Source organism: Octopus sinensis, linkage group LG3, assembly GCF_006345805.1.
Source record: "Octopus sinensis linkage group LG3, ASM634580v1, whole genome shotgun sequence".
NCBI classification, from domain to species: Eukaryota; Metazoa; Mollusca; class Cephalopoda; order Octopoda; family Octopodidae; genus Octopus; species Octopus sinensis.
In genome coordinates, this window is record NC_042999.1 from 89,722,466 (window position 1) to 89,740,002 (window position 17,537).

The 17,537-nt window shown below is 37.1% G+C and overlaps 1 protein-coding gene across 5 annotated transcripts in view; it reads right to left on the minus strand.

The window, feature by feature from the left end:
• The window catches only part of LOC115209500, a 92,029-nt gene extending 75,281 nt beyond the window's left edge, over positions 1 to 16,748 (minus strand). For 4 of the 5 annotated variants that reach the window (XM_036501140.1, XM_036501139.1, XM_036501141.1 and 1 more), the window contains exon 1: positions 9,684 to 9,833. The gene's annotated coding sequence lies outside the window, so the exon portion shown is untranslated. Of the gene's footprint in view, positions 1 to 9,683; positions 9,834 to 16,562 lie in introns of those variants that run through there. The other variant, XM_036501137.1, reaches the window with a different exon arrangement.
• Between the last annotated feature and the right edge of the window lie 789 nt (positions 16,749 to 17,537).

The window sequence follows — 17,537 nt, forward strand, 5'->3', positions numbered from 1 at the left end:
GAGTAAGGATGATAATTCTCGACAGCTAAATTCACTAATCACCTGCAGTTGTAAGTTAAATTAGCAAGCCTCGTACACTTATACTCGTACATTTTGAGGTTAACAACTATCGCAGATACAATTATAGTGCGATAAACATTTCCTTGCTATCAATTCATCGATCATTTATTTTCCATGTGACTTCCATTCATTAAATTTATGCAGAGATTCTATTCTGAGAATGATTTGAACGGATTATTATCTGCTTGTTTTTTAGTTTAAGCTATTTCCTTGAAGATCATTATGGGAAATGGTCTCAGATTTTAATTTGAGACCAATCCCCGTAAAATCAATTGCTATTAAGGATGTAAAATCAATTGCTATTAAGGATAAGATGAACCAGAAGAGAATGTCTGAGAAAATATTTGTGATCGTTCTGATGCGCCAGAATTTTCATTTAAAAAGGATTTTTTCTTTACTTTTAGTCAATGATTCCGAGAGTCGTTGAGTGTCAAAGTGGTTTGATGCTGCAAACACAATAGATTGTTTTGTGTTCTGTGTTAATATAGAAGCATAAGAAAAGAAGAATTTAACTATGCATATACCAAATGGTTGGACAGGTATGGCTGTGTCACAGCCACGTTAGCCAAAACTCGGTTCCATTACGTGGCATCTTTGGTGTCTTCTAGTATAGCCTTAAGTTGATCAATGCCTTATGAGTGAAACTGATAATGGAAACTGTGGATATGTCCATTCATATAATGTGTGTGATGTATGTATATATATATATATATATATATATATATATATATATATATATATATATATATATATATATATAATATATATATATATATATATGTACGTTTGTATGTGTCTTTATATCTGTCCATAGGTTGTCACTCCGGTTTATGCTTATGTCCAGTAACCTAATTGTGTGACAAATTGATATTGCTAAAATATATGTACCAAATCTAAAAATAAGGACTGGAATCGGTATGATTACCAAAATATTTTTCAAGACACTGCCCAGACACGGTCGTAATCCAATGACTGAAATAAATAAAGACTAAAAGAGTATTGCTCAAGTGATCTCTCAGAAGTCAAATAAGAGAAAATTAGGTACTTAAAGACAATACATGCATCAAACGTTGGAAATATATGAATAACACGTTGACATTTAAACATATTAAAAATGAAGTAAGATGACATTTTCACAAATGTATAATTTGCCCTACGAATATTTTGTACATTGCAAGTTTCGGTAATTTCTACTTAGGAATCATTCAGCAAACGAAAATTCCTATCCAGAGATCCCTGGAGAACACGATGACACGAGAGAAACAGAATGACCTAGCAGTTCTCAGCATTTAGAACAAATTTGCAGGAAGAAGTGATTTCAATGAAATAATGATAAAACATTTGCTTTTAAAAAGGGCGTAAAGCATGTTTCGTTTAATCATGATAATTGAGAATACTGCATTATTGAATTCATAAAAGTAAATCTTAACAATGAGGTTAAACTTTCACTAAATTATCCACTTAATTCAGCTGATATTTTCCTTTTTCTCAAAATACTGTTGTTGACTGCTAAAAGCTTTAGAGCATGAATATTTTCATAAAAGAAAATCGACTATTTAAGGCACAACTTCGAGACATTAATGCTTGAAATGCCAAAATGTTGATAAAATTACTGAAAGCGAAGAGCTTCCCGCACTTGGCTCATTAGACCGCCACAAGAATCCTGCTTCTAGTTCTAACCCAGGGCCCACATCTGTTGTCGAAGGTCCTGTTTACAATATACATACTCAAGTGCATACGTGCGCACTCATAACGAATGTATGCGTATGCATTTGTATGTGTACACACTCACTCACTCCCTCACTCACTCACACACACACATATGTATATACACATATATACGCACGCAAACAAGATATAGATAGGATCCCTTAATTTCACGTCGATCTTTAATCGAAACTACTTTCTCCCACATCATACAGTTTCTATCCTTATACATCACACCTGCACCTACATTTCTTATTTTCTCCCTACTTTTTCAAAAACTGCTGATTTATTATTTAGTGTAGACTCTTTCTCTATCCCCAAGCTGCTGGATTTAACTACAAACGCATAAAAGAGAGTTCATTGCAACAATTCAAGGCAACTAGATCAAATACATCAATCGAAAGCGGGGGCGATTATACGAAAAGGAACTATAAAGACATTAAACTTGATGTTCACAAACGTTTGAAGCAGAAGAAAACTTCAGTTATATTGCAAAATCTTTCAAGATTGCAACGTCTACAGTCAGCTATCAAGATATTAGTTTTTCGTGGATTTGATGTGTTATTTAGTTTGGGACGATTCTTGAGAGTGTAGATAGACAATCAGACAGGACGTAATATTCAATATTTACAGCAACAATAAACTGAAACTTCTAATGCAACATCTTTTCTGCTTAGCAAAAGATGATCTAAATGGTTTAGGGGGTAACTTTATTTGCGTAACATTAATGTAATTAGTGAAGCTGTCAGTGGACAGAGGCTATTATCCAATATTCAAAGGAGTTGAAAAAGTTGTAGGTGAAGAAGGTGCTATACACCAAAGTATTTGTACAGTATTGTCAAAATTAAACTTTTGAGGAAGCGCATACCTATTAAAGCTTTTATATCTAGCGGGAAAATCTGTACCAGGCTTTGAAGTTTCATAAAATCGTTGAACTTTTCTTGCGAGAAAAACTGCTCCTGGTGATTTGTTCGTGAATTTATGTGCTTTCGTGAGTTACCCTTTCATCCACATGTTATCATGTTATTTGTTGATCAAGTAAGCTAGAGACTGCTTGAATGACTATAAGCCCTTTTCAAGAGAATATTACAAACAATTTTTGCCCTGCTGTAGAAAAGGACAAGACCGGCTGTAATAGTTAACTGTGAAGAGTTTTACCTGAAAACTTAGTAGCAACTCATAAAAGCAATTGATGGACAGGAAAATCTGAATTTAAATACTTCTGGTAAAAGATGTTCATTATTGTAGATGCAATAGATAACATAGCCGTTTAATGAGACGCTACTAACGGTGTTTGGAAAACTATTTGGCTAGATTGTATTCGTGAGTTTACAGATATTCAGTCAGCAGAAAGTCAACATTAAATCCGGTAAGACATTGGGAAACTTGCGACACTGGCAAATGGTGAAGTCGTAGAAGATTTCATCATTAAGTTACAAGAGTCTATTAAAACTTGTTAATGAGAAGCTTGTTAAAAGAAGAGCAAGCTGCAACGAAAGATGTACATATTCAAATGACACTCACTTCACTTCAGTTGATTGCTAAAAATTTAACTAAAGCGTTGCTACTTATGTTGGAAGTTTCTGCTTGTCTTTTGCTGATGACGGTCCTAATTAGTTACTTATAAAGTTGAAAAAAGCTCATAATGAGCTTAGTCCTGACGCTGATTTGCATAAAAAGATGGAGTTCCGTACACATAAAACAATTGGGATTAGTTCTTCACCTCTGTAGTTCTACAGAGAAGATAGTGGCTCTTTTCTTTATTACAAATGAATATTAGCATAAATTCATTGCTTTCCGGTTACATGGCGGGGATTTCTGTTAACTTTGGATGTAGGTATTTTGAAGTTACTATCAGTAATTTTTTTTCCCATTTTATGCTCAAAAGATTAATGTTTTCTTTCACTGTATCCGCAGTTAGTAGCTCAAGTCTTTAAGGTGAATTATGTAATAAAATAAAAGCATTATTTTACCAGGTGTGAATGTATTTACCAACACTTGAGTGATTTATACTTGGAATTTGTCATATCATTTATCAAGTCAAGTACAAAAGCTGGATTCGATTTATGAGAACCTCTATGTGGTCGCTAGATCTGTTAGAAATAGTAAGTAAATCACAGCATAATGAAGGGACGTCCTAGATAATGTAGCATATATATATATTTCGGGAGCGAACGAAGCCAACTTTGCATAGCATAGCGGGCAAGGATCTTTTAACACTTGCTTGACCCTGGGACCCTTTCAAACTGCAGAAGAGATATCTATAGCCCTTGTCTGCATTTTAAACGCTACCTGCAGCAGGCGTGAGATTTCCCGTTCATTGATTTGGGTTATAAAAAATAATTGCAAAATGTAACCAACCTAAGTGTGGAGATTCTCATTCATCGATTAAGACCATAAAATTTTGCTGACCAGACTGGTTTAAGGGCGATGACCCGTCCTGTTTAAGGCTCAGACAATATATAATATTTTTTTTGTCTACAAATTAATTGACCGTAAAAGTCTTCTCTCTCTAGTTTGAAGAGAGGTTATATGTGCGCGCCATCGAAGTTTGACTGCGGCCATGCTGGAGCACCGCCTTTAGTCGAGCAAATCGACCCAGGACTTATTCTTTGTAAGCCTAGTACTTATTCTATCGGTCTCTTTTGCCTAACCCCTAAGTTACGGGGACGTAAACACACCACTATCGGTTGTCAAGCGATGTTGGGGGGGACAAACACAGAAACATACACACACACACACACACACACACACACCACACACACACACATATATATATATATATATATATATATATATATATATATATATACATATACATATACGACGGGCTTCTTTCAGTTTCCGTCTACCAAATCCACTCACAATGCTTTGGTCGGCCCGAGGCTATAGTAGAAGACACTTGCCCAAGGTGCCACGCAGTAGGAATGAACCCGGAACCATGTGGTTGGTAAGCAAGCTACTTACCACACAGCCACTCCTGCGCCTATATATATATATACATACATACAGTGTGTCTGAAAAACATGCGGCATGGTCAAGTCTGGAGTGACATTGATCAAGAGATTGCTCGATCTTGACTGATTTGACCACCAACAGTGCTGAATTTAGAGCAGTTCTAATTATACATGTGTGGTAATGAGTGATGATTATAATCAACACTGTTATATTATTTATTCATTAAAGAAAATGAACACAGCGACTAAATATAAAAACAAGTTACTTCTCAAAATAGTTAAGACCTTGTTATAGCGATGTGTTAACTGGCAGTTATGTTCGATCTTGGAATCTCAAGAATATACAACTTTCACCACCAGTATAAATGCTGCGATTTGTTATATACATTATATCTAATTATATTACGTAAATGTTTTTGAAAGTATTAGGTGAAATGTTACCATTATTATCTGTGTGTTCGCGTGTATCTGAAAGTATGTGTGCATATTTATTTTTATATATATTATAGGCGCAGGAGTGGCTGTGTGGTAAGTAGCTTGCTTACCAACCACATGGTTCCGGGTTCAGTCCCACTGCGTGGCACCTTGGGCAAGTGTCTTCTTCTATAGCCTCGGGTCGACCAAAGCCTTGTGAGTGGATTTGGTAGACGGAAACTGAAAGAAGCCCGTCGTATATATGTATATGTATATAGATATAGATATATATATATGTGTGTGTGTGTGTGTGTGTGTGTGTGTTGTCCCTCCAACAACACTTGACAACCATAACTTAGCGGTTCGGCAAAAGAGACCGATAGAATAAGTCCTGGGGTCGATTTGCTCGACTAGAGGCGGTGCTCCAGCATGACCACAGTCAAATGACTAAAACAAATAAAAGAGTAAAAGAGTAAAATATATATAAAAATAATTTAACATTAAACTGAGAGTTACTCAATACTTTTTTGAAGAGTGCATATTAATTCATATTTACAAAGGAGAGCTCGACAGTAACTTCGAAATTCTGGTTTATCATTTGTCATCAAACTGTCTGAAAATAGCTGGTAAACCTACATTTCGAAGTCACAATCAACCTTTGCTTGGTAAAATTTAATATGCATGTGTGTGTTGTATGGCTTCACGTCTTCCTCGAATGGATTGCTTTGTGGCCAAAGGCATTCCATCCATGACCATGTCTTTTTTTCCAAAAGTGACATGAAGCTTATCTGGCTATTATTTCTAACGAGGGCTAGGACAATAAAAAGGTTATTTTTCCACTTCCTTAGCCAAATATAAAAATGGGTTCCAATTATTCTAAAGCATTCTTTTTATTCCTATTTCGGTAATGTGACTGAGGCCTTACTGTAGCATCGCCTTAAAGGGGTTTTTAGTCGAAGAAATCGCCATCAGGACTTATTCTTCGTAAGCCTAATACTTATTCTATCAGTCTCTGATGCTGAACTGGTAGGTTACGGGGATGTAAACACACCAATATCGGTTGTCAAGCGATGGTGGGGGACAAAAACACATACGCGCGCGCGCACAAACACATATATATACGACGAGCTTCTTTCAGTTTCCGTCTATTAAATCCACTCACAAGGCGTAGGGCGGCTCGAGGCTATAGTAGAAGACACTTGCCGAAAGTGCCACACAGTAGGACTGAGCCTGAAACCATGTGAGTGGGAAGCAAGCTTCTTACCACACAGCCACGCCTACGTCACACAGATATACACGAACATTTTCTTTCAAATTAATGCCCTGTGCACATGATATCTGGTGCACCATAGGTGTGTTATTGCTGAAATTGTGTAGTCCCTAGTCATCTTTGTAGCGGCATAGCAGAAGATGCTCAACGACGGGAGACAAACACTTTTGGCGCCACACCTTAAGTAATAGACATCACACCAGAGAAAATTTTGCACTCTTTCACACACGCGCTTCTAGAGTTATGTTCAAGAAGAAAGACAGGAGAAGGACTAGGTTCGAACTACAGATCTGTCAAACTAGTTATGTCATTCCGAACTTGCTGTTAATCCACTTTCGAGACTATGGTGGTTGCTGCATAGGCGGCGAGCTGGCAGAATCGTTAGCACGCCGGGCAAAATGCTTAGCAGTATTTTGTCTGCCGCTACGCTTTGGGTTCAAATTCCACCGAGGTCGACTTTGCCTTTCGTCCTTTCGGGGGTCGATAAATAAAGTACCAGTTACGCACTGGGGTCGATGTTATCGACTTAATCCCTTTGACTGTCCTTGTTTGTCCCCTCTATGTTTAGCCCCTTGTGGGCAGTAAAGAAATATATGGTGGTTGCTGCAGAGGTGGGCAAAATTGGAATCAGTCAGAAACCAACAGCTGCTGCTCTTCTACATTTATGATTGGTGATATTGGCCCATGTTACACATACTGTGGTTCTTGCACTAAGAATAAAGTATTAGTCTTAATACTATTGATTTCCACCTCCCTTATTTCCTCATTGGCATTACAGATTGTATCGATGACATTTCAGATGTTTCCATCCAATCTCTTGCTGTAATCAATGGACGACGATAATATTTATCTGTTGCAATATGACAACCATCAACACGACCATCATCACCATTACTTCTATAAACAAACTCTCGTGATCATCATTAGTGCTGGCAACAACAATAGCAACGACGAAAAAGAGTATCATTTCGTTCTCCAAACAAAGGATCTCTCTCTCACTCTCTCTGCGTCTCTCTCTCTCTCTCTCTCTCTCTCTCTCCCTATTTCTTTCCCTCCTTCTGTCTTTCTTTCTCTTCTTATCTCTCCCTCTCACTCTCACTCTCTCTCTCTCTTTCGCTCTCTTTCTATCTTTCTCTTTATCTCTCTATCTATATATCTATCGATCTATCTCTGATACTCTCGCGTTCTTTCTCTCCCCCTCTCTCTCCTTCTCTCTCCCCCTCTCTCTCTCCCTATCTCTCCCCCTCTCCCCCTCTCCCTCTCTCCCTCTCTCAAACACTCGCTTGATCGCTCAATAAACAAATAATCAGCGTTTAATTCGCAATATTTTGACATGTGCTTTCATGATGGTTATCGGGCAGTGAAAACAATTGTTTATACTGATTCTGTACATGTGCCTACATGCATTATATTCATAAATAATTTAATCTATATAGATTATAGCCGCTATTATCATACCGGCAGTGTTGAAATAGAATAAACCGATAAAATTACATGGTTTCCTTTTAAGAGAATCTGAAGATGGTGGGACTTGCTCAGTGTCATTTAATAAATATTATTATTACCCGAATAAAGCTGAACAGGAAACATAGATATTAGGGGAGAAGTTTAGAAGTGAAAAACCTGTTGATAAGAGTGGAATTTGTTAAAATGTAATGTAAATATGGTTGGATTATGGCTTGAAAATAGATTATAGGATGAAAAATTCATCCTTGATTTAAGAACATTTTTCGATTAAGGCGATATTGCAGAAATATTGAACAAGTAGAGGTCGATTAGTTCTTGTAAAGAAACATTGATAAAGTCTTTTTTATCAAATAGTTCCAGTTGCGCGATTTCTTATCAAGAAGGCGAATTTACATAAACGATATCGCTAAATCGTTTAATGAATAGAATTAGGATTCGCTGCAGTGTTTTGCAAAGAGAAACAATATGAAAAGAAAAATATGTGAAGAAAACGATAACAAATATAGAAGGGAAACTGATGAAAAGAAACTCAGAAGGAAGAGAGATTTTATAGAATGAAACAGGGAAAGAATGTGAAAAAAAAAAGATTAAAGTAGTGCAGAAAAGACATGGTAGGGAAGCATCATACGCATATGCATACATCATGCAAACACATACATATATACAGACACATACACATATGTATATGTATGTCGTTATTTAGCTTTATTTCAAGATTTCATGCCAATAGAGGAAGAACCGGTTTCTAAACTAGATCCAAGGCGCCTTCATTGGAATTTCAACATCAACAGGGTATTTTTGTATGTATGTATGTATGTATGTATGTATGTATGTATGTATGTATGTATGTATGTATGTATGTGTGTATGTGAAGGCGCATTGCTCAGTAGTTAGAGCGTCGGGCTCACAATCATGAGGCAGTGAGTTCGATTCCTGGACAAAGTTGTGTGTTATGTTCTTGAGCAAGACACTTTATTTCAGTTTGCTTCAGTTCACTCAGCTGTAGAAATGAGCTCGATGTCACTGGTGCGAGCAGTATCGGCCTTTGCCTTACCCTTGGATAAGATGGAGCGGGGAGGCTGGTATGCATGGGTGACTGCTGGTCTTCCATAAACAACCTTGCCTGGACCTCAAACACATAAATATTCATATATACATACATACATACACCTATATATGCGTGTGTATGTATATATATATGTGTGTGTACATATATATGTATGTATATATATATATATATATATATATATATATATTATATATATATATATAAGTGTGTGTGTGTGTGTGTGTGTGTGTGTGTGTTTGTTTGTTTGTGTGTGTGTGTGCACATTGCTGTATTATTATCTGCCAAATTCTGCTCACAAATGGACATCGCACTTTGGGAACGAACCTGGAACTACGAGGTTATTAAGGCGAACTTCTTAACCACGCAGCAATGACTGTATCGAAGACGAACTCGTTCATAGAACAGTGAAGAGGCAATATAAGAGATATCGAGAAAAAAAGGAGTATTCATGCCATGCGAAGGGTAAAAATCAACAAATTAAGAACCAGAAAACCAGAAAATTAATTAATGAAAATTAGTGAAGAGGAACTTTAAGAAATAAATTAATAATTCCACTCAAATGATTTATTATAATTGATTTTAAAAAATTAGAAATGCTTCATTTACATTTTGGTGGAACATTTTCAGAAATCAGATGTTATTAATATGTGTTAACTACTAAATAAAAAAATAATAATAACTTTGAGACTCAGAGAACAAAAATAAAGAGAAAGTAAATATTAGTGTGTTCATTGCTTACCTTTAGCACATCTCCTACCTCACACCTCACACATAAAACCCTCGTGTCTTGCTCTGACTACTGGAAGGTGTATTTGTTGAACTAATCTCTATGGTAATAAATCACACTAACTGTTTGGCTTACCCGCTTCCTCGACCACCGAGTGACATTCGTGAAGTGGAGAAATCGATGGTTTAATTAAAGTGGGGGCAGGAGACTTCATAATATATGCATGAATTCCTATATAAACATGTATAAGTGTAAGTTTGTATGTGTAGATATGTGTGTGTGTGTGTGTGTGGTGTGTGTCTGTGTCTGTATGTCTGTGTGTGTGTGTGTGTCTGTATGTGTGTGTGTGCGTACACGCGAGCGGTGTTCGGGAGAGAAATTAAAAAAGTAGATAAGCCTACGGATTTATACATACATACACGTGGATATATGTGGGTGTATGTGCGTGTTTGGGTGCCAGCGTGTGCAAGTGTGTGTGGAAATATATATAGTCTCCTGCAAAGAAGCAGGCGTTGGAATGTATTTATATATTTATATACGCAAGCATACGTGTACATAATGAAATACTTGCATACTCATTCCTGAATTAGTATGTATAACAAATTCAATCACACACGCACACGCACACACATTTCATACGTGCTCACGTACATGCATGAATACATACTTACCTACATATATACATGTATGCATACATACATGCATGCACATACACATACATACACAAACATGCGATGCATATATATATATATATATATTTACATGCATACATACATACATACATACATCATACATACATACACATATACCCAAACATGCGATACATACATGCATACCTAAATACATACATACACACACACTCAAACATACACAAACATACATATACACACATACACATACATACATACATACATACATACATACATACATACATACATACATACATACATACATACATACATACATACATACATGCATGCATACATACATACATACATACATACATACATAAATGCATGCATACATACATACATACATACATACATACATACATACATACATACATACATACATACATACATGGTGGCTGGCCCCTCGTTATCGAGTATGGCCATTGCACGAAGCTTAATCAATGTTGTTATCGTGCAATGCCTGTGCAAGAAGATTTTTTTTTAAGCGAGGAAAGGCTGTGCACTGAGTCAATCTCACTAAGCAACAGCAGCCATAATCCGAAAAGAAGAACAAGTCAACATCATCGGTAACCACTGAGCCGCAGGTTTTATGTCGGAGTTATCCCAGTTACTTGAGTTACCTTCTCCTAGAAGGATGCCCTAACAAAGGCTAGGATGCCTTCACTCCCAATGGTTTAACCGCGGGATCGGGTATTCAGTCCGATTATTTCTATGTCCCCGCGCATGATACAGCCTTAAGACATTTATTGGATGGCCGTTGACTCTCAAGAGTTCCTCCGCCCTTTGACGGGTTTTGTTTTTCATCCCGCACGGTGTCCAATAAACACCCTCCTCACCAAGCAAGCTTGGTGGGGTTGCCGGTTTAGTCGCCGACGACTCGACCATGCAACAGGTTGTACTGGATTACATGTTACCAGTAGCACTCGAAAGTGACCTGACATACATACATACATACATACATACATACATACATACATACATACATACATACATACATACATATCAACACAAGAAATATTAGTGGAACATTCCCATCATAATTTCTACCAAGTACAAACATAACAGACCCAACATGGTTATTTGGGACAATAAGAAAGGTTATGTGCAGTCTTAGAGCTTAGTTGTCCAGCAGATGCGAACAACTCTCCTAAAATCAGCGGGAAAGAGAATATCTATGGACAACTGTTTCGAAACCTGAAATTCCTCTACCCTGATTATAAATTTACATTCGTACAAATAATCATTAATGCACTTAGTTATATTAGTAAATATCTAAGCCACAATCTGAAGAAGCTAAGATTTTCGAGCAAAGAAAGGGACTGACTTTCATGAACTTCATAGATACATTATGGAAATGGAACAGTAAAAATATGCACGAATTTCCTGAAGTAACAATTATTGTAACAATTATTGCTGTTTTTATCGAAATTTCCATGATGGAGATTTTGTTTCAGAAACCCTTATAGAAGGACATACATGGGGATAAATATGAACAATATCTCTATTATTGAGTACATGAACATCAACACAAAACTTATTGATGGAATGTTCTCATCAAAACTTCTTCCATGTGCAAACATGACAGGTCTGATGTTATTGAGGATAGAATTTTGAACAGAGGAAATGATGAGTAACCATAGAGGCCAGCTGCTCTACAGACGCAAACAACTCTTCGAAAATCAACGAAAAGAAGAATATTTAAGGACACCTGCTTCGAAATCTTCCTTTCCAATTATCGTTAGTGCATTTGGCTATGATTTTTAGGTAAAGAAAGAAATCAGCACACATGCACATTACAAATATAATCTGGAAGTGAAAATTGTAAAAATATCCAAGACATCTAAAATTCAACATGTAGCATCGTTATTGTTATCCAAATTCCAACAATGAAGGTTTGTTTCATGAAAAGTAGAAACATGTATGTTTTTTTTTTTTTTATAAAAAAGTTTCAGAAATAAATTCTGAAAGTTAGTGGGCCTGTAAGCGAAGATTATCCAAAAGCATGTTCGGTAAATTCAGGCTTTAAGAGGAACAGTAAAAGATTTGCAAAACTTTTCTAAAACTCAACATGTTCTCGATACATGTAAACACCCATCCATATCTATGCATGTTCATAGACGTGTGTATGTGTGTGTTTGTGTGTGTGTGTGTGTGTGTGTGTGCGTGTGTGTACGTGTGTGTATGTGTGAGTGTGTATGTGTGTGTGTATGTGTGTGTACGTGTGTGCATGTGTGTGTGAATGTATGTGTGTATGCATGTGTGTGTGCATGTGTATGTGTGTATGGGTGTGTGTGTGTGCGTGTGTGTATGGGTATGTATTTGTGTGTGTGTGTGTGTGTGCGCGCGCGCGTGACACAAAATCAAGTGACTGAAACAGGGAAAATAGTTATTTTGATTCTTATTTCTAGTACTGTTGATTAGTACCCTTTCTTACTTTAATGACGTCTATATTTCTGCCTTTAGGTGGTAAAATTGCGAATAAGCCACCCATATTATTCATAATTTTCACCTTTACCGTTTATGAAATCAGCGTGTGATTTCAACGGAAATCTCATACACTGACAAAGAGAACTGAGTTTAATCCTGGGCGCGGTGAGAGTCACTGACAAGCATTAAAATGCGAAATTATCGATGATCTGGTTATGTCTGCTGCTGTAAGGAGCTTGCCTCCCTTGTCAGGTATTAATATAGTGCTTTCTGTAGCTATTGAGTTGTTTTGACTCTTATTTCTAGCTATACCGGGGCTGATTAGAGGCTTTTGTCACTTTAGTGACGTCTGTATATGTTATTTTATTCTTTTACTGTTTTCAGTCATTTGACTGCGGCCATGCTGCAGCACCGCCTTAAAGGGTTTTAGTCGAAGAAATCGACCCCAGGATTTATTCTTTGTAAACCTAGTATTTATTCTATTGGTTTCCTCTGCCGAACCGCTAAGTTACGGTGACATAAACACACCAGCATATATGTATGTATATATATATATATGTATGTATATATATATATTATATATATATATATATATATATATATATATATATATATATATATATATATATTATATATATATATATATATATACGACGGGCTTTTTTCACTTTCTCCTCTACCAAATCAGCTCACAAAGCTTTGTTCGGCCCCAGCTATTGTAGGAGACACTTGCCCAAGGTGCCACGCAGTGGAACTGAACCCGGAACTATGTGGTTGGAAAGCAAGCTTCTTGCCACAAAGCCACGCCTGCGCCTAACCCTAGACGTTAAGAGTCGCTGATGAGGATTAAGGTAATCTACATCAAAATCCGAGATCATAATCCGACTATGTACGCTGGGGACTTACCTCCCTTCGTGAGCTAAGACAGTGCTTTTGTGGCATACATACATACGTAGAAAATTAACTGAAATTCAACATGTAGGATTACTACTGTATAAACCAGAGCAGGACAGGATACTGGGTGAACAATCACAGGTCGCGGAACTCTCGAGAGAAATTTCAATGGAGCTTCAAATTGAACCAAGACCTGTATCATTTTCACAAAAATGCTAGGTAAATTCCTTCATAGGTTAAATATAAAGGATGAAGAATGACTGGAATCTAAAATATCCCAACTATTCTAACTTCAATATCAAACAACTACAACAGGCAACCTTTGTGAGAAAATTAGCTGTTATCTCCACTAACTATCAGAATCACACAGCAAATAAGAGTAAAACCAGTCCAGTGAATTCTTCTCCAGAGAAAATCGTAACATCACGGAACACGACCGATGCAATAACAATAAAACTGAGACGAGTGAACAGTAACTGATCATAAACAAACAGAAATAATGATTGAAAAATACAAACAATTGAAAGAACACTACACAGCAAAAATCAAACAAATCTTCACGACCTACATTAACAAACAAGTACGCATGGCTCAGTGGTTAGAGCGTCGAGCTTACGATCGTGAGGTTGTGAGTTCGAATCCCGGACCGGGCTGCGTGTTGTGTTCTTGAGCAAAGCACTTTATTTCACGTTGCTCCAGTTCACTCAGCTGTAGAAATGAGTTGCGACGTCACTGGTGCCAAGCTGTATCGACCTTTGTCTTTCCCTTGGATAACACTGGTGGCGTGGAGAGGGGAGGCCGGTATGCATGGGCGACTGCTGGTCTTCCATAAAAACAACCTTGCCCAGACTTGTGCCTCAGAGGGTAACTCTCTAGGTGCAAACCCATGGTCACACATGACCGAAGGGGGTCTTTACCCCCTTTACATGAGACACGAATAATCACACAAGTCTATAGAAAACCAGCCAGCTTGTTGTTATCCGCAATAGACCAAATAGCTAAAGAACAATTAGCAAATGATTAAAAATCCAAATGTTTGGGTATTGAATGTTCTGTTATAGTGTGCTGCGATTACCATCCACCAATAGTTGAGAGTAGTGGAGATGGATCATAGTGAGGAGAAACAAAACAAAATAGATTACCTTTCTCCAGACACATTGACAGATTCAGAAAAAATATTGGACAACTAAATACAGTCATGAAGTGTAAAGTGGATAATAAATTCACAAACCACCAGCTGCAACTCTATGATAGATTATCTAAAGTCTATGGGAACTGTCGTCAAGAAATACTAACTGGCAAGTTAAATGTTCTTAAACGAACTGCGAGCTCTAAGAAAACAATTTCATTAGAAAAAAAAACCCTGCAGAGACGAAAAGCCAGTAATCGCAAATTTGCAATAAATCCACGAGCCTAAGATCTGTACAGACGGTCTTTGAGTGCTACATTGTATCACTTAGATAACACCTACCGAAGAACAAAAAGAGAAATGTGTACATCATGTGTATGTATACTCAATAAAGATAATGACATCATGAGGTTAGGCGAAGAATTCCTGAACATGTAATTTGAGTTTACAGCTACACCATGTGAACCAAGTGTGGCTGAACAGAGCTATATTTTTAAAAAAAACTAGCAAGAGAAATACTCAGACAGTTGTGCATGTATACATATCCTGCAAGCTAGAAAATACCAGTAACATTGACAGGATGGTAGCTTCTCCCTGACATCACATACCATTACATTTCTTGCTATCCAAGAAAAGAAGACAGTTATAAATACCTAATCAACAAAAAAAGACCTTTAAGCCTCCATGCTGCGATAGAAAGTATCGATTGCGTCATACCATTGTGGAAGATATCACTTAACATCAATAGCGGTTTAAAAGGTCCGCGAGATACTATCTTCCCATAGGATATGACATTGTTGCTGAGACTGTTCACAATACTAAACGCAAGACAGATTGGCCTAATTGCTATACAAAAGCAACACCATAAACAGAACCTTTAAAAATAAAGAATACTGGTAGAACATTGCAAAAACAGCAGCCCGGCGTAAGCGCAATGGGCCAAATATAGTGGAACGAGACAAGGAGAAAAAGTTGTGCATCGCTGTAGAGATCAGTTGCTCAGCTGATGTGAATATCTCCTCAAAAATTGGGGAAAGGAAAGCATCTATGGAGTGTTGGTAATAAAACTTCAGCTCTTACAAACAGGCTACGGATTTTCATTTGCTTCAGTTACCTTAAGTGCGCTGGGTTACATAATAACTGAACTACATAGAAACCTAGAAGTGCTTAGGTTCTCTAAAAAAAATGATAGGAAAAGAAAAAAGAACAGAGCAGACTGATTTACATCCTCCAGATACAATCGATTATAGGCACAGTAGAAATGTGTAAAACATTCCAGGGATTTTCTGGTTGAGGTTCCTGGATGAACATATGCACACAATCACATTTACATAGGGAATGCATATACATGCACACATATAAACAATAATGAAATATACACACTTGGGTTCTATTGTGACACGCACATCCATAGTGCAAGTTCACACGCACAGCACACACACACACACACACACACACACGCGCGCGCGCGCGCACACACACACACACACACACACACACACACACACACACACACACACACATACACACACACACACACACAAATACACATTGCGTATTTTATGTATATACTGACGATAGTTAGGCACCGAATGAAACAGGCTAAAAATTCTATACGAACTGAAATTAACTTACTAACTGGAACAAAAACAAAAGCACAAACAGTAATTGTTAATAACTTTCAAAGAAAAGAGATAATTTCAATAAATAAAGATTTAATTACGCTCGAAATTAGAATGTCTTACTTACTGGGAGAAAATGTGAACTGCTTTAGCATCCAAGATTCGGATTTTATTAAACCTCTTCAACGAAGCCAGTCTTCTCCAGCTTGCTCGATCAGAGGATAGAGACGTTTATAAGTAGAAATGAATTACGAACAAAGTTTGGCACGGGTATACATATATGTTAACGGATTACGTGTCACTGACAATGAATGCCTTTCATTTCATTGTGATATACTTTATTAACTCGAGTGTTACCTGTGGGGTCTATATATTGGGTGCAATATTTTACCTATACTAAGTAACTTCAACCGTTGGGATAAATTCTACCTATCCTTCCCACGCTGTGGCTGTAAAAATGTTTCTAGACTTATCAAGACATTGCTGCCACGTGTGACAATTAAATCTTTTAATTCCCTCATACGTAATTTACGCCGATTTATGCTAAGTTGTAATCGTTCGAAATCCTTTGTATCAAGCTTCTCAAGATTTATTTCCGCGTGTAAAGTGTTTGGATTATTGTTATTTTGTGATAATGTCAAAGTTAATGCTATGATGTGTATTTATGAGAGGCTTTTGCAAATACTGTTTGATTGTCTTAATATGAATATTTTGAAAACCAAACACCTTTTTATGGGTTCTATAGCTTCATTCGTATAGTCACAGCGTCAGTTGTGTTCCTGTATCGTTCACATGTGAATAAAATATTTCCGCGTGACGAACGTACATCCGTTCGACAGTATTCAAGCAGTGACCATCTCGAAAATGCTTTCAAGATCGACAGATCGAAATTTGAAGAAACGAATGTCACAGAAAGAATCAAGACGATTACTTCCGGGGCTGAGTTTGACAGGGAGCGATAGATGGTAGAATGGTTCCGGAAGGGAGAATCCTTGTCGTAGAGAAAGAAATAAGATGAGCTGTGACGAGCATAACCTAAAAAGAGAGGCCAAGAGCAAATTCGAAAGAGGGAGAGAGATGAGCGGATGAATCGAAAGAGAAT